This window comes from Petaurus breviceps, unplaced genomic scaffold, assembly GCF_028583685.1.
Source record: "Petaurus breviceps papuanus isolate PSGF00001 unplaced genomic scaffold, PetGlider_PUasm1.0 470, whole genome shotgun sequence".
Classification (NCBI taxonomy): domain Eukaryota; kingdom Metazoa; phylum Chordata; class Mammalia; order Diprotodontia; family Petauridae; genus Petaurus; species Petaurus breviceps.
The window spans coordinates 4,941,077-4,966,755 of record NW_027186350.1 but is presented as its reverse complement, the minus strand read 5'-3'; the positions used below and the strand labels follow the sequence as shown (position 1 = coordinate 4,966,755).

The 25,679-nt window shown below is 38.7% G+C and overlaps 1 protein-coding gene and 1 pseudogene across 2 annotated transcripts in view; one reads left to right on the top strand and one right to left on the bottom strand.

The window, feature by feature from the left end:
• Positions 1-25,679, bottom strand: part of EMP1 (epithelial membrane protein 1) — a 278,012-nt gene that overhangs the window by 155,174 nt on the left and 97,159 nt on the right. The window lies entirely within an intron of this gene.
• On the top strand, positions 5,372-7,365 carry LOC138171883 (stress-70 protein, mitochondrial pseudogene; annotated as a pseudogene).

Genomic DNA, 25,679 nt, shown 5'->3' with positions numbered 1-25,679 from the left:
AAACCACCACCACCACCAACTTAACCACCATCTTCCCTAAGACTTTAATGACAACAGCCCAGGACTATGAAACCAAGAGCCTTGGCAATAACATTGTTTCCAGTCCAGTGCTCTCAGCCATCATCACATGAAGTGATCCCTATGCAGATACAGCCTGGCAACTGCTCCTGAACATGCTACAGTCACAGTTATTAGAGACCCGCCAAAAAGAAAAGGAAAAAGTTCTTTCCACCAAAGTCCTTGGCATTGTCAAATGCTTCAATATGAGGAACTCATATCATTTGATCAGTGGAAATGACAATGAATACGCATGCTGATATGCATCTGTTTGACTGCTTTACCCTAAAGACTTTTCCATCTGACTTGCAGCAAAAACCTTTAATACTTATTGTATGAAACCACCCCCACCCCCAGAACTGGAGCTCTGGGAGAGCAGGGACTGTCTTATTTTTCTATTTGTCTCTCCAAAGATTAGCACAGTGCTTTGTACATAGTAAGCACTTAATAAATGCTTCGTTCAGCTTGATGGCAGTTATCTATCAAAGTGCCTCAGAGATTTGTGTTTAGTCCTGTGCTATCCGGAATCTTTATTGATGACTTGAACAGTCATAGTTGGAATGCTCATCAGATGGCCAGATAACACAAAGCTTGGAGGAATTGCTAACACACTAAATGACAAAATCAGGATCTTGACAAATTAAAGCATGGGGCTGAATCTAATAAGATGAAATTAAACAAAATTGATGTGATAACATATGTAAGGCATTTTATAGACCTTTAAGTACTAGAGAAATGCTAGCTATTATAATTTTTATTACTACAGACAATGTCATGCATGGTTTCCAAAAATTCCTAACTATAGGATGGTGGAAACATTGGTTACACAATAGATTGTCTAAAATAGCTCTGGAGATTTTAGTGGACTATAAACAGTATGAATCAACAGTGTGATAAGGCAGTCAATTAAACTAATTAAAACATGGGGTTCCATTTTAAGAAGCAGAGTTTCCAAGAAAAAGGAGCAATAGTCTCCCTACCCTCTACTATAAATATCACATATACTCATATATACTGATATATACATATACACACATATATATGCATATGTATGTGTGTATATATACATGTATATACACACACGATGTATACTCTGCTCTAAAAACCACAAATACTCATATTATATGTGACTACTATGTTTAGTTCTTTGTGTCATGGTTTAAGAGCATTGATAAAAAATTGAAAGTGAGGGGTGGCTAGGAAGTGCAGTGAGTAGAGCACCAGCCCTGGAGTCAGGAGGACCTGGGTTTGGATCTAGCCTCAGACACTTGACATACACACAAAAAAACTAGCTGTGTGACCTTGGGCAAGTCACTTAACCCCAATTGCCCTACCCTCCCTCCTCCAAAAAAAAGACAAAAGAAAAATTGAAAGTGTATAAAGGAGGGCAACTAGAATGATGAAGGGCCTTTAATTTGTGTAGTTTAATAATTAGTTGAAAGAATTTGGTATGTTTATTCTGGAAAAAAGGTGGGGGTGGGGTGGGGAGGAATACATGATAGATGTCTTCAAGTATTCAAGTATATATATTCAAGTAGGGCTGTCATGTGAGAGAGGAATTAGACTCAGTTGTGTCTTGCCCCAGAGGTAGAACCAGGAACAAGGAGAAGAATTTACAATAACTCAGATTTAGGCTTCATGTCAAGAACATCTTTCCAATAGTTAAAGGTATATAAAATTGAAAGGACTTGCCTGAGAGGTAATAAGTTGCTCATCATTTGAAGTGTTAAAGAAAATGCTAGATGACCACTTGTTGGGGATATTATGGTATCTTTGGGGTACATTTTGGATTACATAGCTATTCAACTCCAGCTGTGAAATTCTATGATTAAGTGCCTCTTTAAATCAGTAAAGAAGACTAAGAAGTTGTGGTCAGATAAGTAGGAGGAAAATAGAAAGAAAAATTATCACTGAAGACAGGAGAAGGGACAGGAGCAGGGCAGAGGTGTGCTTAACAAATTCAAAACGTGTAGTGGCATAAAAAAACCTGTAGACTTTGAGATCATTCCTCATTCTGCAATCTTTATTCCACAAATATGAAATCACTGGTAACCTTTGAAGGAAAATGTCAGATTTCAATTAACTAAGAAGTCAGTGGGAAACAAGGAAGTAAAAGCAAATGTGGAAGATTTTTCTAGAATTTAGGAAAAGGAAAAGAGATATAGGACTTGAGAGGATGACAGATCAGGCACATTTTTTATTCTGGATGATGGGGGAGACCTAGGAATGTTGGTAGGCCATAAGGGAAAAACTTAATAGACAATAAAGGATTAATAATGAGATATAGAGGGCACAATTAAAAAAAAATAAGCTCCTATATGAGATAAAAGGAGATGGGATCAAGGGAAAACGGGAGGGTAGACCTTTGCAAAGAAAAAGACCACCTCTTTTTCAGACAGTGAAGCAAAGGAAAGCAAAATGGGGGTTGATGTGGAGATATTTTGAGGCAGAAATAGGACACAAGAGGTAACTCCTGGTGAATAGCTTCTATTTTCTCAGTAAAGGAGGCAAGTACCTCTACTGAAGAGGGAAGGGCTGCTTTAAAAGATTTGAGGTAATAAGAGATGATTTAGAATAGCTACTGTGAAGTATAGGATAGAAAATAAATTAGTGAGGAATAAAAGTGTTGCCATGCAGCAGTGAGGGCCTACTTGAAATTGGATCACATAAATTTAGGTAAATTCTTTTTTTTTTTTAAGCAATTGGGGTTAAGTAACTTGCTCAAGGTTACATGGCCAGGTGTTTCTGGGTGGTTACTAAGTATCAGAGCCCGGAGTCGATCCCAGGTCATCCTGACTCTGGGGCCGGTGCTCTTACTCGCTGTGCTACCTAGCCGCCCCTAGGTATTTTCTTATTCATTAACAAACATTAATTCTTTTGCCCTTCTACTTTTCCCCTCCCCTTAAAGAAAAAGAAAAGAAGTCTTGGAGTACATATGCAGTCAAGTAAAGAAAATTCCCTCATTAGCCACATCCAAAAAAACCCTTTCATCGTGCATTTTGAGTTAATCATCTCTGTCAGGAGGTGAGTAGCAAGCTTTATCCTTGGTCTTCTGGAATTTTTGTCATTGCATTGATCAGAATTCTTAAATCTTTCAAAGTGACATTCATTTTAATGGACCCAATTAGAATGTTGTTTGACTTCTTTTGGTGCCATTCAGCAGCATTCAAGGAAGAGGAGATAAGCTGGATGGTAAGAGCAACCAGGGTCAGGGTTTAGCAAGGATTAGTGGGTACTGAACAAGAGGGTAAGGGTTCAAGTAGAGAGTAAAGATGAACTGGTTGGCTCTAAAGCAATGGTTGCAAATGCAGGAAGGTGAAACAGGAGAAGAGGTCATAGACTATGAGAGCAGAAAGAAGTGGGGACCCTAGAGGTCATAGCAAGAACAGATAACAGAAGACAAGAGGCAAAGAAAAGGGAGGGAGGAAGTATTTAATAATGCCTAATATGTGTCGGGCACTGTACTATTTTACAGATGTTATCTTATTTGATACTCAATAACACCCTTGCAAATTATCCCCATTTTACAGCTGAAGAAACTGAGTCAAACAGAGGTTAAGTGACTTGCTCAAAGTGAAGAACAGGAAGTGTTTGAGGATGGATTTGAACTCAGGTCTTCTTGATTCCAAGCCCAGTATTTTATCCACTGTCCCTTTCAGAAGAATGAGACAAAGGGCAAGGTGGAAGGAGAGAAGATTTGTGGTTAGAAGAAAGAGTTTTAGAGTTTGGGATCATAGGGGTGAAACATAGAGTGATGGTGAGAACGAGGTTATTATCATCCCTATATGTGACAGAGGTAGACTGAAGGTAGAGGTCTTGGAAGTTGAGGTGTGGGTATGCTAGGACAGGGTGTTTGAGGGCACTTCAATATGTACATTGAAGTGTCCAGTAGGGAGATAGGGATGAGGATAGAGTGGATAAGCCAGGAACTGAACTATTTAATTTAATTTAATTTAAGGACAGAACCACAAAGTTGAGGTTTAAATTGGATTGCCCTTCAATTGTTCTTTTTTGTTATGTGGGAAATTGCTGGCTTAAATGAGAGACTGACACTCCAGTAACCTCACTCCCTTCTTGTAGGTAGTAGCAAGGACTTGGGCTCTGATATCACAGTATAACAGAAAGACTCTTGACTCTGGAGTAAGAGGACCTGAGGCCAACTCCTTTCTCTGCTGCTGACTACCTGTATGAGAGGTATGGGGTGTTCAGGGAGGACTGGCACCTCTGGTGGAAGGGCTTGCCAAGCCTTTTTCAAGGCTGTTTGACCACCTTTGGTGTGCCTCTGCACCCAACTCTCATGCGGGACTCCAAGAAGAGGTAGCATGCACAGCATGCCACACCCTCAGAAGATGGGTTAAGGGTAACTTATTGAAGGTAACTGAAGGGCCTCAAACCCATTGGTGAGTTAGTCAGATGTCTGCCCCAAGCATGTGAAGACTTCTGGTGGAATGGGCAGATGAGAATAATTTGTTCCAAAGACCACGAAGGCAGCTAACGCTGGTTCTGTGGAGCACTTAGGGCTTGGTCAGACATTAAAGACACTGAGGTCATCCTCTGCATCCTGGGCCATCTCCAGTACTTTTGTCCTGCCACTGGACTTCGATGACTCTGAAGGAGAGAGTGAAGTGAGGCTGACAACTTTGTGCAGCTCTGCCTCACTTAAATCCAATTCATGTGCAAGTCAAGACATCATCTGTGATGAGACTGGTCCTTTTCAGAAATGAAGGATGAACAACAACAGTGCCTTATCACCTTGGACAATCACCTAACTAACTTCCCCAAGCTTCAGTTTCCTTTTCAACAAAATGAGGAAGTTGGACTAAGTGGCCTCTGAGGTACCCTCTAACTCTAAATATCTGATCCCAACATCCCTGGGAGAAACAGGAGTCATCAGAAGGGAAGGTATCTTTATTCTGCAGTGACACCAAGTTCACTCCTCTCATTAAGAACCCCCAATCCTACTTAAGTCTAATGAATGGTACAGGTTCCTATGAGAAGTCGAAGACCACAGAATCGGGATGAAAAAGTGTCTCAACAGCTTCTGAGCTCAACTGTGAGTCCTTCCAGTTTTACATTTGTCACTTGACAGAAAGGTAACATAAACATAGCAGGTCAGGTAACATAAAACAATTTTTTTTTCAATAGGAGTTGACGATTCTTTCCTTTTTTCATGGAGATCTAGATAAGAAAAATTCTGATGTTCTCATTAGAAACATTGGATGTGGTTAGAGGTTTCCAGAAGAGCCATGACCACTGTGCCATATGCCCCCTGGCCCCCTCAGCCCACTTCACCTCCAACTCTGGCCCACCTGCCATGCTCAGTGCCAGTCACAGTGCCATTGCCTGCCTCACCAGAGCCACCTCCCAGCCCCAGCTGCTGGTCTCTGCCAAGATGGCTGGAATGATCTTAGTCACAAGGCTTTTCTAATCATTTCAAAATGAGACTATACATCTGAGGCAATGAAGGGGGTCATTATTGGTATTGACTTGGATACAACTAATTCCTGTGTGACAGTAATGGAAAGGAAACAAGCAAAGGTTTTGGAGAACATTGCAGGTGCCAGAGCCACTCCCCAAATGCCCTATTGGCATGCCTGCCAAATGACAACAACAAATTCTATGCTACCAAGAGCCTCATTTACTGTTGATTTGAGGATCCTGAAGTGAAGAAAGACATTAAAAATGTTCCTTTCAAAATTATCCATTTCTCCAATGATAATGCCTGGGTAGAAGCCCATGAGAAGTTATATTCCCCAAGTCAGATAGGTCCATTTGTGTGATGAAGATGAAGGAGACTGCAGAAAACCATCTAGGACATTCTGCAAAAAAATGTTGTTATCACTTTGCCTGCTTATGTCAATGATTCTCAGCCACAAGCCACCAAAGATGCTGGGCAAAGGTACTTCCAGTGATTAACGAACCTACAGCTGCTGCCTTGGCTTATGATTTTGACAAATCTGAAGACAAAACCATTGCTATGTATGACTTAAGTAGTGGAACTTTTTATATTTCTATCCTGGAAATTCAGAAGGGATACTTTTTTAGATGGTGAAGACTTTGACCAGGCCTTGCTCCAGAACATTGTGAAGGAGTTCAAAAGAGAGACAGGACTTGACCTGACCAAAGATAATATGGCTCTTCAGAGAGTATGGGAGGCCTCTGAGGAGGCCAAGCATGAGCTTTCTTCTCCTGTACAGACTGATATCAACTTACTGTATTTGACCATGGATGCTTCTGGGCCCATGCACTTGGAACATGAAGCTAACTCAAGTTCAATTTGAGGGTATTGTCACTGATCTTTTCAGGAGGACTCTTGCCCCATGCCAGAAAGCCATGAAAGATGCTGAAGTCAGGCAATAGTGACACTGTTGAAGTCATCCTAGCTGGTAGCATGAGCAGAATGCCCAAGGTTCAGCAGGCAATATAAGAACTCTTTGGCCAGACTCCTAGTAAAGCTGTCAGTCGTGAGGTTGTGGTTATTGGAGCTGCCATTCAGGGAGATATGTTAGCTGGTGATGTCACAGATGTGCTGCTTCTGGATGTCACTCCCCTTTCTCTGGGCCTTGAGACACTAGGAGGTGTCTTCACCAAACTAATCAACAGGAACACAACTATTCCAACTAAGAAGAGCCTGGTGTTTTCTACAGCTGCTCATGGTCAGATGTAAGTGGAAATTAAAGTGTACCAGGGAAAGAGAGAAATGGCTGCAAATAACAAGCTTCTTGGACAGTTTACTTTGATTATAATTCCACCAGCCCCACGTGGAGTTCCACAGATTGAAGTCACACTTGACATTAATGCTAATGGGATTGTACATGTTTCTGCAAGGGATAAAGGCACAGGATATGAACAACAAATTGTGATCTAGTCTTCTGGTAAATTAAGCAAAGATGCTATTGAGAATATGGGTGAAAATGCAGAGAAGTATGTGGAGGAATACAGGAAAAAGAAGAACATGTAGAAGCTGTCAATATGGTAGAAGGAATTATTCACGACGCTGAAACAAAGATGGAAGAATTCAAAGACCAACTTCCAGCAGATGAGTGCAATAAACTAAAAGAAGAAATGTCTAGAATGAGAAATCTCTTGACTCACAAAGATAGTGAAACAGGGGAAAATATCAGACAGGAAGCATCTACTCTCCAACAAGCATCATTAAAGCTCTTTGAAATGGCATATAAAAAGATGGCATCTGAGAGAGAAGGATCTGGAAGTTCTACTTCTGGGGAACAGAAGGAAGATCAGAAGGAGGGGAAGCAGTAATGTCACCAGTTGACCTTGACTGGAGCAGAAATTGGGAAAACATTTGTGAAGATCCCGGGAACAAAGGGGCACAAGGACCTTCCTGAGCAAAAATGGGCAAACTTGGGATGACTAGGTGGTGCAGTGAGTAAAGCCCCAGCCCCAGCGTCAGGAGGACCAGAGTTCGGTTCCAGTCTCAGACACTTAACACCCACACACACACAAAACAAAATAGCTGTGTAACCTTGGGCAAGTTACTTAACCCCAACTGCCCTCCAAAAAGCAGGAAAATAAATGGGCAAACTTCAGTCTTACTGTGTTTTTGCAGTAGTCTATATATAATTTCCTTAATGTATTAATCTAGCGAATGTATTAGCTAATTATCATTTGACAGATAATACAGAGTTCTAAATGTTTAAAAAAAATGAAAGAAACATTGGATGGGGGTGGGGAGGGGAAGAAAGCTGACTTCAAATGCGCTCAGGAAAAACCTTAGTGATTCTCAAGCCGAGACATTTTGAGACACCTCTAAGATTGAACAGATGTATGTAATCCCAGAGCTGTGGTTCTGGGCCACAGGTTACAAGTATATAGTGTGGTCTCAGATACCATTTCTCTTCCAAAACAAATTAAAACAATAAGTATTCTTTCTGCTACTTGCTCAAATCAAAAAATAAGGAGTGTCCTTTCTTGATGAGAGTAGGGCCTGGAGACAGAAGGCAAATCTCTTAAATCTTATTCCTGACTCAGCTTCTGACTCGACAGGTGACCTTGGGCATGTTGTAGGAAACTTTTGTGTGTCAACTCATCATCTATAAAAGTAGTGATAATAGTCCTCTCCGGTTCTTTGAATGGTGCAAGACTATATTAACTGGTGACTGTAACAACATATAACCACAGATGAAAGACATTTATAAGAATCGAGCTTTGTTCTTAGTTGTATGTGTTGTTCAATCTGTTTTAATTAACTGGCAATAGGATTTCTACATCTTCCCTTGTCAGGGCTAATTCTTCACAACAGTCCCAAAGTTTCTGGTGACCAATTGGGTATTTCTCCCAGACCCAATTTCCATTCATTTCAAGTGGACTGCATTTTGCACAGTAAATGTGTGCCTGAAATAAATTGTACATAAATGGATCTTTTGTTGTTGCCAGTCAATTTACTTTTTTAATGCACTAGAGAATCTTGATTTTTCTAAAAAACCCGATTGTTGGTCCTTTTTCATATGCAAACTATTGTTGCTATCCAGTCATGTCCAACTCATCGTGACCCCATATGGGGTTTTCTTGGCAAAGATACTGGTAACCTGTGGGTCAATTAGGCACCAGTTCCTGGACTTGATGGACTTAATTATTATTGGGATGCTTCCTCATAATGTCTCTTTAGCTTGTACTCCCACTGAATGAAACCCTAAAAATGTCAATATCTGGTTTATGTCTCAAAAAAAGAAATTTCAGGCTCTTGACTCTAGCCAAGGCAATTTTGGGAACATCAGTATCTGACTTGGTTTACTCTGCCAACCAGGAGCTTCAGCTTCCCTACAAACACTTAAGCTAATAAGATATTGAATACATTACAGGTTTTATTTAACCTGACCAAACAAACAAACAAGCAATCCACAGATTCATTATAGTTGAGCCCACTGAATGATTATTTCTGTTCTTTCTTTGTTTTCAAAGAAGACCAATGACAACACTTTTGAGTAATGTCTTGACTTACGCATGAATTATATTTAAATGAGGCATAGTTGCCCAAAGTTGTCAGCCTCAGTCTTATTTCCAGAGTCATGGAAGTCCAGTGGCAAGACAAAAATCAGGACAACTTCTGATGCCCTAGAATGCAAAGGATGACCTTGCTGTCTGTCTTCTTTGTTTGACCAAGCTCTAAGCACTCCACAACACTTGCTTCAACTACCTTCATGACTATTGTAGCAAATTGTTCTCATTTGCCCATTCTGCCAGGGGAAGTTTTCACATGCTTGGGGTAGGCATCCACCTAACTCACCAACAGGTTTAAAGCCTGTCAGCTACCCTCAACCAGGTTTAGCCCATCTGCCAAGATGATTTTTTACCATGGTGTGGCTACTGTGCAAGCTACAACTTCTTAGAGCCAGAGAGTTGGGTAACAGATGAACACCACAGGTCATCATAAAATGGCAGATCAAGAACTTTTCTCTGCTTTCCAGAGGATCCCACTTTCCTTTCAGACCTATGCAATTTAAATGATTCACAATGCCACCAAAGGGATGAGTGCAAACAGCTCATTGGTGCATGTGGCTCCCTGATGAACCAATCTCTAATACTAGCAAGGTTAGGGGCTGCCTTGAGGCTCTTTTTTTCATTTCAGCGACCTCATGTGAGACCAACTTCTCAGGATATAAGATTCCCTAAGGGCATTCTTAACCCTTTTTTGGTCATGAATCCCTTTGGCAGACAGGTGAAGCCATGGACTCCTCCTTTTATAAATGTATAAAATAAAATACAGAGGACTACAGAGGAAACCAGTTATATAGAAATAGAGCTATCATGATTTGAGTTACACAGGGTACATATAGCTCTTGTATAACTCTCTGTATAAGCCTGTACACAATGTGTCAACATTATTTTACATGTTGCTGTTTCCATTTTTCTTTGTAGGTCACAGATTACTCCTTAGTAATTTAGGTTTCTTTCTCTGAATTCATTTCAATTTATTGTTTCTCTTAAATCGGGGACGTTTACAAGACCGAATAAATGATGTCTTATGGATCTCAAAAGGGCTATATAATCTTAATTTCTACTACTTCCTCATATACCAAATGGTAAAACAAATCCTATATAAAGAGCCCATGTCCAAAACTAGGTTGTCTCTGGTTGGATTGTCCCTGAAATCACAGTTGGAAATTTAGCTCTGTTAGAGCTTATTTTTGCCTGCCCTTAGCTATGGGATCTCCTATTTTTCTCCCATTTATACAAATTTATCCATCCCTGTGCCTAGATCATGTTATCTCCATTGATGGATGGAAAGGCACAAGAGTATTGTCTATTATCCAGAACCCAGACAAGCATGTATCAACTATTGATATAATCTTCCGATAACTTTTCATATAGCTCTCATAGCTCTTTCAAGTCAGGATGGTGATGAGTGATGGCTGTCCTTAAAGATACTTCTTGATAGCCTTTCCTTTCCTTTTATCTTTCATACTATGACAATGACTAGTACAATATTGCTGCTTGCGGGTCCTGAAATGTTTTTATACTTTATGTCAACTATTATGGGAGAATACATTTATTCATGAATGGTCATAACAGATATCACACTGAGAATGATAGTGCAAAACTATAATCCTTGCTACTAGGGAAGCTGAGGCTGGTGAATGATTTAAGTTTAGGAGTTCCTAGCTATAATGCACAATAAGCTGATCAGGCATCTGTGCTATGTCTGGTACCAAATCAGTGAGCTCCCCAGAGCAGGGGGCCATCAGACTATCTAAAGTGGAGCAAACAAACCCAGGTCAGAAATGGAACTTGTCAAGGCTTTCTTGCTGATCAGTAGTGGGATCATACCCATGAGTGGCTGCTGCATTTACAGACTGAATGAAATAGGTAGACCCAGTCTCAAAAAACAAAAACAGATATTAGATTTTTAAAATTACTCTGTTTTTGGTATAATTGGTCTGAAAGTTGGATTCATGCCACTCAAACAGAGCCTTTTGGAATTCCTATCTAATATGCTCATCTCATTTTCAAAATCATTTGAGATATCAATGTTAGGTGGGGGTGGCTAGGTGGTGCAGTAAATAGAGTGATGGCCCTGGAGTCAGGAGGACCTGAGTTCAAATCTGACCTCAGAAACTTAACACAAAACTAGCCATGTGACATTGGGCAAGTCACTTAACCCCAATTGCCCTACCTTCCCCCCTCAAAAAAAAGAGAGATATCAATGTTATTTTTAATCATCCAGTTTGCTATTAGGTATAATTTCTAGAATTTTTGTCAATATTTTAATGTCTTTAGAATCTTCAACTTTTCAGGTATAGTAGCTCTTTAATTTCATGTCTTATTTCATCTAAGCTATGCTTAAAGATTAATTATTTTGTCTGTTGGTTTTAAAGATTGCCCTATGCTTATTTGTCTGCAATACATTATATATTTTAGAGCTAAGGGTACTATTGACAAAAAGTAGCATGAAACCCTTTCCTAGAACTGATGAGATCTACCCCAGTAGTGTTAGGTTACACCTAACTATTGACACCTAATTAATATATTACCATCTTTTCAGTCCATTTCATTAATATATTACATACCTACACCTAATTAATATATTGCCATCTTTTCAGTCCATTTCATTAATATATTACATACCTACACCTAATTAATATATTACCATCTTCAGTCTATTTCATCAATATATTACATACCTACACCTAATTAATATATTACCATCTTCAGTCTATTTCATTAATACATTACATACCTACACCTAATTAATATGTTACCATCTTCAGTCCATTTCATTAATACATTACATACCTACACCTAATTAATATATTACCATCTTCAGTCCATTTCATTAATATATTACATACCTAGGGGTGGCCAGGTGGCTCAGCGAGTAAAAGCACTGGCTCCAGTGTTGGGATGACCTGGATCGAATCCCAGGCTCAGATACTCAGCACCACACCCAGAAATAACTGGCCGTCTAACCTTGAGCAAGTTACTTAACCCCGATTGCTTTAAACATATATATATATATATATATACATATATATATATATATTACATACCTACACCTAATTAATATATTACCATCTTTAGTCCATTTCATTAATATGTTACATACCTATAGCAATTCATATATTACCATCTTTTCAGTCCATTCATGGTTTCCCCACTTTGGTGGTCAGCACCATCTGAATGACAGCATTTGCAGCAGATGGAGTACAGATATTTACATTTGTTCTAGTGAATGTTGTCTCTTTGTGGAGCCAAAGCATGAAGGAATGCCACTCGTTTTGTATTGCTCCATTTTTTATTGATAATCACAATGGCTTTGAGTAGGGTCAGTCTATGTATTTCTTGGATCAATAGGAACAGTTTCTTTGTACTGGCCAAAATGCTAAACCAAGCAGTTGTGTTACCAGAAACAAGTAGGATGGAATTTTGGGCTTCCCTGCTAGGACTTTACAGCTAAGCTACAGAGTCCCCACTGTATATCACCTTGGCTGGTATTCCCTTACTTTGCTATTCTCTCCCCATTTCCACAACCAATGAATGATATGGAGGATGGGTTAGGCTTTGAGGGTTGCTTATCATCATGATGATCATCATTATCATCAAACTGGGGAAGAAGAAACAGTGTAGTTTTCTTCTTTCAACCCATTCCAGTTAGGGGGATGTGTGTAGACAGAGAGTAGATATGGGAGGAATCAGTCTCAATTCCCAGAAGAACACGGGATGAGTCAGTCTCACCAATAAACATTGGTGGATTTTCTGTCCTTTTCATTCCATCAGTCTCTAAATTGTCACTTCTCCATGTTACAAGTTCCCCTGCAAGTGCAACATCTCATTGTCTTGACTCCTGTCTACATCATTCTCTACTGTCTCTTATCCACTCTCTCTCAGGCAGTGATTTTGTCAGGTTCACAAACCAGTCTGAATCTGAAGCTGGCTGAGAGTAAAAAGAGCATTTATCCAACTCACAGACTTCCTATTTTCTTGCTAAGCTCTGGAAAGAATGTTACATTTAAGGAGAAAATATTCAGGGAATCCTGGGAATATGGTACAGTTAGAGCTTTTATAATTCCAAAATGTAGAAAACTCAGCAAAAACTAGAAAAAAATTTTAAACCTACTACAAAGTGATTCTTACAAAAAAAAAAACTGAACAATTCATAAGCCAATTGATCCTGTCATTCTTACCATGTTCAAAGGCAGGGCCATTTAGTGAAGTACCTCCTTGCTGCCATAATTTTATACAGAAACCTTTGGACTTAACCCCTTGTCAATATCCAGAAGGACCTCCCTCCTAGTACAATTATTTTCTTTGTATTCCTGACTATCCCCCTCTACCAACCTGTTGTCCTAAATTCCTGCATCCTTTCTGGTGGCTCCATGTTTAGGCACAGATTTTTGAAGTTCACTTCTTAGAATTGTTCTAGGGGAAACTCCACATACAAGGTGGTTTGAGACCTGAATCAGACCTGAGATATGGTGCTGCTAGGCTCTCATCCTTCCTACTTTTTTCATTATTGACAGTCTTGATACTTTATTCCTCTAGATGAATTTTGTTATTATTTGTTCTACATCTATAAAATAATTCTTTAGTAATTTAATTGGTCTGCACAGAATAAGTAAACTAATTTAGGTAGTATTGTCATTTTATTATATTGGTTTGGCCTACCCACAAGCAATTAATAGTTCCCCAAATATTTAGATTTGTCTTTATTTGTGTAAAGAGTGTTTTGTAATTGGGTTCATATAGTTCCTGTTTATATCTTGGCAAGTAGACACTCAAGTGTTTTATACTGGCTGGAATTTCTATCTCTTCTTGCTGAATTCTTGTTAGTAATATACATAAATGATGACTTCGTAAGTTTATATCTTGCAATTTTGTTGAAGTTTCAACAATTGTTTCAACTAGGTTTTTAATTGACTCCCAAGGATTCTCAAAGTAAACTACCATATCATCTGCAAAAAGTGATCATTTTCTCTAGTCTTTGTCTATGCTTAATTCCCTCAACTTATCTTTCATGTCTTTTTGCTATAACTATCATTTCTTGCACTACATTGAATAGTAATGGTGATAAGTTGATATCCTTGAATGAAAGAAGCAATTCAAATATCATGGAGACGCAGTCAGGATCAAACAAGATCTAGTACCTTCCACGTTAAAGGAGTGGAGGTCTTGGAAATGTATTCTGTAAGGAAAAGGTGCTAGGATTACAACCAAGAACAACCTATTGAGCAAAACTGAGTATAATCCTTCAGGAGAAAATGGATGTTTAATGAAATAGAGGACTTTCAAGCATTGCTGATGAAAAGACTGGTGCTGAATAGAAGATTTGGTATTCAAACACAAGACTCAAGAGAAGCAAAGAAAGTAAACATGAGAGAAATCATAAGGAACTTAATATGTTTAAACTGTTTACATTCCTATATGGGAAGGTGATACTTGTAACTCCTAAGAACTTATCACTATTAGGGCAGTTAGAAGGAGTCTAGATAAACAGAAGGCATGAATGTGTGTCAATTATTTTGTAATGCTCTCTGAAAGAAAAAAAGAAGAAATTAAAAAGAAGAATGCATTGGAAGAAGGGGGAAGGGAGATGTAGGATGGGGAAATATTCTCCCATAAAAGAGGCATGCAAGAAAGAGCATTTATAGAAGAGGGGAAAATGTGGGGGGAGGAAGGGGGTGGCAGTAAATGTTTGAACCTCACTCTCATTGGAATTGGTTCAAACAGTGAAGGATACATGTATACTCTCAATTGGGTATAGAAATCTATCTTGCTCAATAGGGGAAAAGGAGAAGAAGGATATAAGAATTATGGGGGGGGGTGATAAAGGAGAGGGTGGATTAAGGGAGGCAATGGTCAGAAGCAAAACAGATTTTTGAAGAGGGACAGGATAAAAAGAGAGAGCAGGAAGGATAAACATAAGAAAATAGGATGGAGGGAAATATGCAGTTAGTAATCATAACTGCGAATGGGATGAGCTAACCCATAAAATGGAAACAAATAGCAGAATGTATTAGAAACCATAATCCAACATGCTGTTTACAAGAGACACACTTAAAACAGAAAGATACATACAGAGTTAGAATAAAAGGCTGGAACAGAATCTATCATATTTCAGCTGGAGAAATAAAATAGGGGCAGGGGTAGTAATTGTGATTTTAGACAAAGCAAAAACAAAAATAGACCTACTTAAAAGAGATAATCAGGAAAACAGCATTTTGCTAAAAGATGCCATGGACAATGAAGTAATATCAAAAAGTTTACAGCAAGTTTCTCTGATAAAGGCCTCATTTCTCAAATACAAAGGAAACTGAATTAAATTTATGAAATCAATAAATAAATAATTGATTAATAGCCATTCCCTAAAGGATAAATAGTCAAAGAATATGAACAGGCAATTTTCAGAAGAAATCAAAGTTATCTATATTCATATGAAAAAGTGCAACATAAAACAACTCTGAGGTACCACCTCACACCTATCAGAAATGACAAATACTGAAGAGATTGAGGGAAAATAGGTACAATAATAAACCATTTATAGAGTAATGAACAAGTCCAATCATTCTGAAGAACAATTTGGAACTATGCCCAAAGGGCTTTAAAACTGTGCATACCCTTTGGTCTAGTAATACCATTACTAGATGTGTACTGCAAAGAGATGTTTAAAAAAGGAAAAGAATCTATATGTACAAGAATATTTATAGCAGCTCTTTTGTAGTATAAAGAATTGGAAATTGAAGGGATACTCATCAATCAGGGAATGACTGAATACGTAGTGGCATATAATTGTGATGGAATACTATTATGTTAGAAAAAATTATGAGGGGGTGGTTCCACAAAAACCATGAGAAGACTTCTAGGAGCTGATACTAAGTGAAATGAGGAGAACCAACAGGTCATTGTGCACAGTAATAGCAACATTGTAATGATAATCAACTGTGAAAGAATTGACTACTCTAATCAATGCAACAATCCAAGAAAATTCCAAAGGACTTAAGATGGAAAAAATATTCTATGCACCTCCAAAGAGAGAACTGATGAACCTTGAGTACAAAATGAAGTATAACTTTCTTGCTTTTTTTTGCATTATAGCTAACATCGAAATGAGTTTTGCATGATTTTACCTATATGGTAGATATCATTTTGCTTGCTTTCTCAGTGGTTGGGGAAGACGTAGGAGGGAGGGAGAGAATTTAAACTCAAAATTTAAAAAGAAAAAGAATGTTTAAAATAAATAGATAATAAATTTGGGTTTTTTGAGAGAAATGTCTTATTTATTTTATTTTTAACCTACTAATATATTTATTTTTAGTTTTCAACATTCACTTCCATAAGTTTTTAATTTTCTCCCCCTCCCTTCCCCCTCCCTCCCCCCTCCCCAAAATAGCATGCAATATGATATAGCTCTACACATACCTTCCTATTAAGCACATTTTTACATTAGTCTTATTGCATAGAAGAATTATAACAAATTGGAGAGAAAGAAAAAACTAAAAAAAAAAAAAGAAAAGAAAAGAGTCTGCTTCACTCTGCATTCCGACTCCATAGTTCTTTCTCTGATGTGGATGGCATTTACCATCATGAGTATGATGGAATTGTTTTAGGTCCTTGCATTTCTGAGAAGGGCCAAGTCTTTCAAAATCAGTCATCACACACTGTGGATGTTTCTGTGAACAATGTTCTCCTAGTTCTGCCCACTTCACTCAACATCTGTTCATATAAGTCTATCCAAGATTTTCTGAAGTCTGCCTATTTATCATTTATTATAGCACAGTAGTATTCCATTACATTCATATACCACAACTTGTTCAGTCACTCCCCAATTGATGGGCATCCCCTCAATTTCCAGTTCTTGACCACCACAAAAAATATTTTTGTACACGTGGGTCCTTTTCCCATTTTTATGATCTCTTTGGGATACAGCTCTACAAGTGATATTGCTGAGTCAAAGGGTATGCACATTTCTATAGCCCTTTGGTCATAGTTCCAAATTGCTCTCCAGAATGGTTGGACCAGTTCACAACTCCACCAATAATGAATCACTGTGTCCACTTTCCCACATTCTCTCCAACATTTATCATTTTCCCTTTTTGTCATGATAGCCAATCTGAGAGGTGTGATGCGGTGAAATGGCTTCATTCTTGTAACTGTATACTCTTGTTCTTCTTCACTTTCCAAAGTCTTTATCTGGGATATCTCAGGCTAAAGTTTTTCTATTTAGTTATCAAGGCTCTGTTTAGTTTCTATTTCAAACTTTTCCAAGGTTCTCTGAACACAAAAATTTTATGTTGGTTTTTGTTTTTAGCAGAACTTTCATCTTCCTTTAATTCTCAATAACAAACCTATGTTTCATATCACTATTATTTCTTTGATACTGGTTCCTTATCAGCCTTCTTCAACCCAAATGACAATCCTTCCTTCTTGTGCACTTGACATATTTGTGGCCATCTAGTGAACAAATGCAACAAAAATAAATTCTAGGGGCAGCTAGGTGGTGCCATGAATAGAGATATATTATAATATATATGTAATAGAGAATAGAATAGATCCTTGAGTCAGGAGGACCTGATTTCAAAACCTGCCTCAGACACTTAACACTTACTAGCTGTGGGATCTTGGGCAAGTCACTTAAACCTAATAGCCCTGCCTTCCCCCCTCCAAAAAGACAAAAAATAGATATCCTAAAAATAAAGATAGATAAATGAATAGTTATATAAATGCAGAAATAAGTAAACACATGGAAGAGAGAGAGAGAGAGAGAGAGAGAGAGAGAGAAATGAGTGGATGCTTCTTTTCTGGTTGCATCTTGATGGTAGTATACTTATATAAAAAATGTGATTTAACTGATGATGCAATTAGGCTTACTGTTTTCATGATCCAGAACAACCTCCATTCCTGGCCCCACCTTTGCTTCCTTATGTTGATTTTTTGAAAATAGCCCCTTAAACTCTAACTTACATTCATCACTTATATATCCTTCCATGGCAAACTTCTAATAGTTAATCATTCTGTTTCTCTGCTTATCCTGTGCTGATGTTGATTTTCCATAAGCCTACTGTAATCTATGGTCCTGGACAATTGTGTCTGTGGTGTCATCTTTCCATATGCTCTCTGTAATCATTTGTCTCTCAAATCTGTGTGAGCAGGATATTCTCATTGCCCCTTTTTAGTTCATATACAAAAAGAGGTTTTAGAACTAAGAACTGTGTTGGAGTTACTTGGAACTGTGTTTTCCCAAATTGATCTACTCTGTACACTCTTAGACTACTCGAACATTTTTACTTTATCTAATAACTACATATAAGTCAAATGTATATTCCCTGATGTAGGCATTTGCTAGATGTGTCTTGATACCAGCTATCAAGCTAACTATCCTTGAGTCCACTACCCACTTGGGTCCTAACTGCTTGCTCTGTCGGATTGGCACTGCTTTGGCTTGGTTTGGTTTGGTTTTCCTAACAGTCTGAATTATATGCTATCCATTTACATCACAAACTTAGGCAATTATTCTTCATTGTGCTGAATGGTATGGCTTACCTTCCTATGTGCCATCTCAGCCCAAGACCAAGCCCTTAGCATCATTATAGCTTGTGCAACAATCAATATATGATTTTTTTTTGTTTTTCTGTTTTCAGCAACCTTATAAATACAAAGTCCTCTGATAATTTCTACTACCTTACACAGTTTGTCCTGCACAGATACCTGTCAGCTTCTCAGTAATTCTATAGCACTTAGTCTAAAAGGACCAGGGTCTCCCATTGCATCCTGGGTCATCTCTAGTCATCCTGATGAATATCTGGTCACTGCACCCAGATGGCTCTGGAGGAGAAAGTGAGGCTGGTGACTATAGCGGCAAGCACCCCAGTGTCCCCAGGGTGGCTGCCAACACAGGTTCTTGGATCTGCTTTGCTAAAGGAAAGCAACTCAAAATGGGTTAACAATCTTACTTTAATCAGTCAAACATATATCATTTACCTAGTTCAGAGGAAAAAGGTCAGTACCCTGAACTTCAGAGTATACAGACAGAATTATCAAGACAGGGAAACAGATCCAGCAGACAGGTTTCCAAACTGTCCAACCATTACATCCATACCAAATCTACAGTTACCAGAGAGTGAAACATCAACATCTGGGTTTTTCAAAGCCAGGAGGCTCTTGACAATGGCTGCCCGGTCTCATCTGGTCAAATCACACAACACTTCTCAAAGTGAGTCCCAAAACAAAGCCTCTCATCAGGGTTTATATAGCCTTCTCCTGGGTCAGAGATTTTAACTACCATCTTGACCCACTGCCCAATCAAAAAGTATCTCCTGAGATACTTGTCCTGAGAAAAAAGCCTCCCACCACAGGATCCAGGTGCACTTAAGCCTAGGGGCAGGGAAGATCTCAAAATTTTACATTCCCATTACAGTGACCTTGCACAGCCCTCCCTCACTCAAATCTAAGTCAACTGCAAGTGATGTCATCATTTCCCTGATGTCATGTCCTCTTCAAGAATGAAGGACAAACACAAACACTTAGTCTAAACCTCTGTTTCAGGGGTTCCATGTGTGCATGTGAGAGTATGTCTGTGTGTGTGTGTGTGTGAAGGATTTCAGAGTTTGTTCTTTATTTTCTTCCTAATATTGAACCAACCCTACATTTCTGGTATAAATCCAGGCACATAGTAGGTATTTAATGAATACTAGTTGATTACTTTTGGAGTTATAATTAGTGACTAATGATAATTTGAATGATAATGTGTTTCAAGGTATAAGGAATCTTTTTTTTTTCTTTTTGGAGGGGGAAGGTAGGGAAATTAGGGTTAAGTGACTTGCCCAAGGTCACACAGCTAGTAAGTATTAAGTGTCTGAGGCCAGATTTGAACTGAAGTCCTCCTGACTCCAGGGCCAGTGCTTTATTCACTGCCATCCCAGTATAAGAAATTTTAAACACCATCTTATCTAACTTCTTCATTTTAAAATAGGAAACTGAAGCCCAGAAGAGTTGTGTGATTTGCCCAAGGCCAACCAAGTAGCAATTGGCAGAGGCAGGATTCAAAGTCAAATATTCAAACTCCAAATCAAAAATCATTTGCATCATCCCTTGCTGCCCCTCTTCCTAAGTCACTGTGATTGGTATAGCCTATATCTACAAATCCCTTAAATAACCAAATAAAATGTTTAAAACACCAATCAATTCTATCATTGCAACAGTAAATATAGGTTTCCATATAGTTAAAACATCTGGATTTATATTTTTTTTAACCTTTAATTTAAGTAATACATCTATGAGTTATAAAATGCTTGGTTTGAAATTAAGAAACCTAAGATGAATGAATGAATGACAAATCACATGTTAAGGGCTTAATATGTGCAAGGAACTGTGGCAAGTGCTAGAGAAACAGTTACAAACAAGCAAGACAGTCTCTGCCCTCAAGTAGGTTATCTTCTAATAAACAACACATATATAAGCTAAAGTTGGAAAATAGAGAGGGCTGGGGAGTGGCATGGGACCATTGCCAGGGAAGATAATGTAAATGCTTGTCAATCAGAGCCCAGAGCCACAGGGTGGGTCCTTCAGTTCTGACGAGAGGTGGAGGTCAGTATACAGACAGCATGGTATGGAGATGACCCTCATCTATAAATCGTGACCAAAAAGTACTTGAATTGTAGTGGAATTTGAAGGAGGTCACCACTCACCAATTTGGGTTCTTGATGCTGAGGTCACTTAATAGCAGTAAGGAGTCAATTAAGAGCTAGCCTGCTAGGACAGATGGATGGCCAGCATCTATGCCAAGACTGACATGGGTTTCCAAATAACACAGGTGGTTATACAAAATAGAATCAGATAGTTGGAGAAAAATGTATATTCTTAGTCATAGGAGATAAATATAGGAGCTATGTCTGCAACTAGCTGGCCTTAGAAATCTACCTGTCAGATAAGATAGGGAGGAAAACTTTCCTAGGACTCTGGAATTCACCACCTTCAGCAGTTCAGCCTTTTTACAGAAAGGAGGCAAAAGTGAGACAGAGAAGGGCTCTGGCTATAGCAGCCGGTTTTGTGGTTCACTAAGGGTCGTTTACAGCAAAAAAGTTAGCCGATATAGAACAAGATAGAATCAACATGCCTTGAAGAATGACTTTCTAAGTTGGGAAAGGTCTATGTGTTATACAAATTTGTCAGGGAAGCTCATGGTGTAATGGGGAGAGTAGGGTAAGGGGCAAAGGAGGCATGGAGACTCATTAGAAGCTGGCAGTCTTAGGAAACCTGCTCAAGTCAGTCTCTGAGAGTCATCTAGGGAGGATAGTTTTGTCCACTTCTCCCCCAGTACTATCTGCCTCACAGAGTTGTTGTGGAAAAGAGCTCTATAAAACATTAAAGGATCATAGAAATGTGACGTGCTATCATTATTAATAATTAATATCATTATTATTAATTAATCATAATGGCATTATGGATAGCAGTAGATTCCCGACAAGATTCCTTTAAAAAAAGGTATCTCTTGAGAGAAAATTGCAAGCAAATTAAATCAAAGGATGAAGATGAATTGGAATCAGGGAGAAGAAAATAAAAAGAGAATTTTTTTAATGCCAAAAGAGAAGAAGAAATGGACATTTAAAATGGAGAGGAGAGAGGGCAGAAGGGAAAGTGTGGCAAGAACAAATAAGGAAAGGAAAGATAAAAAGAAGATTTGATTAAAAGTTTTGCAATATTCTTACAGGTGCAAATAAATGGCACAGTGGATGGAGTACTGGCCTGGAGTCAGGAAGATTCATCTGCCTGAGTTCAAATCTGACCTCAGACACACACTGTGTGACCTTGGGCAAGTCACTTCACCTTGTTTGCCTCAGTTTCTCATCTGTGAAATGAGCTGGAGAAGGAAATGGTGAATCAGTCTAGTATCTTTGCAAAAAACAAAAAATAAAACAAATGGGGTCACAAAAAGTCAGACACAATAGTGACTGAAGAACAAAATATTCTGACCCAGAAAGAATTGCCACATACATAGGCACAAAGGAAAGGATAAGCAACTCTCTAGAGTCAATCAGAATTGTCACCAGACTGCTCCCCTCCTCATTTCTTCTTCTTCACCACCTAAAAAGTAAATAAATAAATGTATCAAAGTCTCTATGTGTGCAGGAAAGGGAGATAAGACTTGAATGAGAATCAGGGGAGATTCTCTGGCAGGTAGAATCATAGAATGTTAAAGCTAGAGAAAACTTTTGAGTTGATGATTTACAGATAAAGAAACTGAAGCTCAAGGAAATTCAGTGACTTGCCTATTGGTCATACATCTAGTACGGGGTCAGAGCCAGGGCTGAGATCAAACTAGGTCCAGTGTTTAACTACATCTACCACCCTCATTGTACAGATGAGACAATGAAAATCCAGAGAAGTTGTGATTTGCCAAAATTTTCAGTTGACTTCTCTCCAGGGAAACCTTCCTTGATTCCCCACCTCTGCCAACCCTAGCTTTTTGGCTTTCCTTTTTGGGAAGCCTTTCTTTACTAAATTCTAATAACACTTTCTTTCAATCACTTTCATGTTCAACTTTGATCTCTGAGGTCTCTTCCAGCCCTAAGAGCCTAATTCAGTCATTGTGTTATTTATTATTTTAGTGCTTTTGTACCTAGGATTCAAGGTCTTCCATAGCATGGCCCCACCTTACCCTATTGCCCACTACTCTCCACTCCCTCCACGATGACTGGGCTCTGACGTCTTTTCTGTTTATGTGGTTACCTTGTGTTCACTCCTACCTCTGAATCTTTGCACAGGCTATTTGCTTCTCACGGAAGGTCCACCCCACTCCTCTCTGCCTGGACAAATCTTCCCGATCCTTCTAATACCGTGCTTTGCACACCACTAACCTTTCACAAATAAATGCTTGCTAAACAGAATTAACTGAAGGCCCATCCCATATTCAGGAAGACTGGCAAGGATGAATCTATAAAGTCACAGAACACTAGTCTGAACTATATGATTTATCACCTTCTGCTTTGTATTGTTTGTGCTTGTTTCACATGTGTTATTTGTGTCTTTTAAAGGCAGCAAGGTGACATAGTAGATAAATAACTCCTACTGGAGTTAGGAAGACCTGAGTTCAAATCAGCCCTTTGATACTTATTAATCGTATCACTCTGGGCAAGTCACATAACCTCTGTTTGCTTCTGTCTAATAGCAACTAATCAGGATGACCATCTGTAATGTTAATGAAATAGGAAGATCTTCCCTGTCCATTAATAGGCCTAGGTGACCACATATGTCCCCTTTCCCCTTGGAACAGGAGCCATGTTCCCAGGTCTAAAGGTACACAGGTATTTCCATCTGGGATGTCTTGCTGCTTTCACAGCTGGGATTCATCCTGAGTCACATAGAGACCATTGGGGGAGGAACTTGCCTAAGGAGGAGCTTGCTTAGGGGGAAGGCTTGCTTACAAGAAGGCTTTCACACCTTTTGGTACTAAGCTAATTAGGCACTGATTCACGAGAGTTGTGGTGCCTTCTGGCTCTGATCCTATTAGTTGAAAACTATATAAAGTGGGAGGCTGGTATTTTACTTTGGGGGCTTACTCATGAGAAGTACCTTTCGATTTCCTGGATGGGGCTCTGGGTAGCTGTTTGTTAAGAGCCCCCCAACTAATCAGATGTTGGTGCTCTCCTGGTCTGGTGGTGTATATAGGTGGCTGTACTATCCTGATTAGACAATTAGAGTCCTGTCTATTGGATTCTTTCTTGGATACTTACTTCTTTCTACTTATCTGTAGTTAGAGTAAGATTACTGACCCCCTTTAAAGTTTTCTTTCCTTTAGAAAAGCTGATCAAAGAACCTGTACTAGCAGGTCATCCTAGGTGGGTTGGGATGCTTGCTATTACACTATCAGCCCAGTAAAGAAGGCAGAATTTTTACCAGTTTAATTATTTCTATAACACAGATTTTGTGGCTTAAAGGGTAGCTTAGACATCAGTAAGATTATTTCTTTAACTGCCAAAAAGCAGAACTGTTAAAAAAATTTTCAATAATTAATAATAATTTCAACCTTCAAATGGTAGAGGAATAAAATAATGAAATTGTACTCCTAACCTGATTCTCCCCAGCAAGGAGGACCTGGTGGCTGAAGCAAGGAACTTTCAGGAGAAATTATCACATCATCTTAATATTTGTAACGCAAAGGAGAAATACAGTTATACTCTAATGTGTTTCCTAGATTTAGAGATAGTAGATTTCAAAGGAGTCAAGGAAAGGATAGGTAAGTAGGATCCCATTGTGTAAAATTCGACAGGGAGAAGTTGGCCCAGAAGAGATAGGAAATGAATGAATGAAATTTTGTAGACACAAAGAGAAAGAAGTGATGAGGATTAAGAAGGGAAATTGTCTAAAGAGATGATGTAAATGCACAAGGAAAACTCAGCAACCAACATAGATTTGAAAAAGAAATGTACAGATGGAAGAAAACATAGACAATGGAAAAGAGATCCTAAGAACATGCCATAGTCCCATAATATCAAGAATCATATGACTCAGAATCTACTAAGGCTACTGTACATAAATGCTAAGGTTTAAAAAAAAAAAGATTGCAAAAAAAAAAAAAGGGGGTGGCTAGGTGGCACAGTGAATAGAGCATCAGCCCTGGAGTCAGGAGGTCCTGAGTTCAAATTTGGCCTCAGATACTTAACACAAAAAACTAGTGGTATGACTTTGGGCAAGTCACTTAACCCCAATTGCCCTGCCTTCCCTCTCCAAAGGAAAAAAAAAGATTGCTTTGTTAAGTGTTATTGGATAAAAAAAAAAAAAGAACAAAGAAAGACCATTGATCAGGATGCTCTGTTGGTGACAGATGTAACATAGAGTGAGGAGAAAGAACAGCTACTGAGCTGTCATTTTTCTTCTGTTATATCTACAAAGAATAATCCTTAGACCAGGAAGTGTAGAACTAAATTGGGGTGGGGAAGAATAAAATCTATATTTTTAAAATGGCTCTTAGGAAGTTGAAACCCACATTAAATAGGATAGTAAGAGAGAATCTAGCCACCTTTCACACAATTTGAGGGTTAGGAAATTAGAAGCCATCTAGTCCTACCCACACAGTTGATAAGTTCAAGTCAATAGGCCCATATGAATTAAATCTTTAGACACTGGAAGAACAAACAGATGTGGCTGTTGAACCATTGTTGGTGATCTTTGAAATATTGTATAGACCTAGAAATGTGTCTCAGGGCTGGAGAATAGCAAATGTCATGATTTTCCAAAAAAAAAAAATGGGAAGAAAGTTGAGTGCACAAACAAATAGATGGTGAATGTAACTTCAATTCCCAGTAAAACGCTATAATGTACTATTAATAAGTTTACTATTGAATATTTAGCTAAGGAAATAGTGTTTACAAAGAAGCAACATGCGTAGGAGCCAAGATGGTGGAGAGAAGCCAGGAAGTTACCTGAACTCTCCCCAGTTTCCCTCAGAAACAACATTAAAACAAGCCTCTAAAAGGATTCTAGAATGATAGAACCTATAAAAAGTAGAGTCAAGCAATTTTCCAGCTTTAGATAACTTAGAAGGACTTCAGGAAAGGTCTAGCTCACTTGGGTAAAAAGGGAGTGCAGCCCAGCACAGGTAGTGTCCAGGCAAGCCAGTGAGAGACTTAGCCACAGCACAGATCTGCAACCAAAGCCCTTGATTCTGGCTC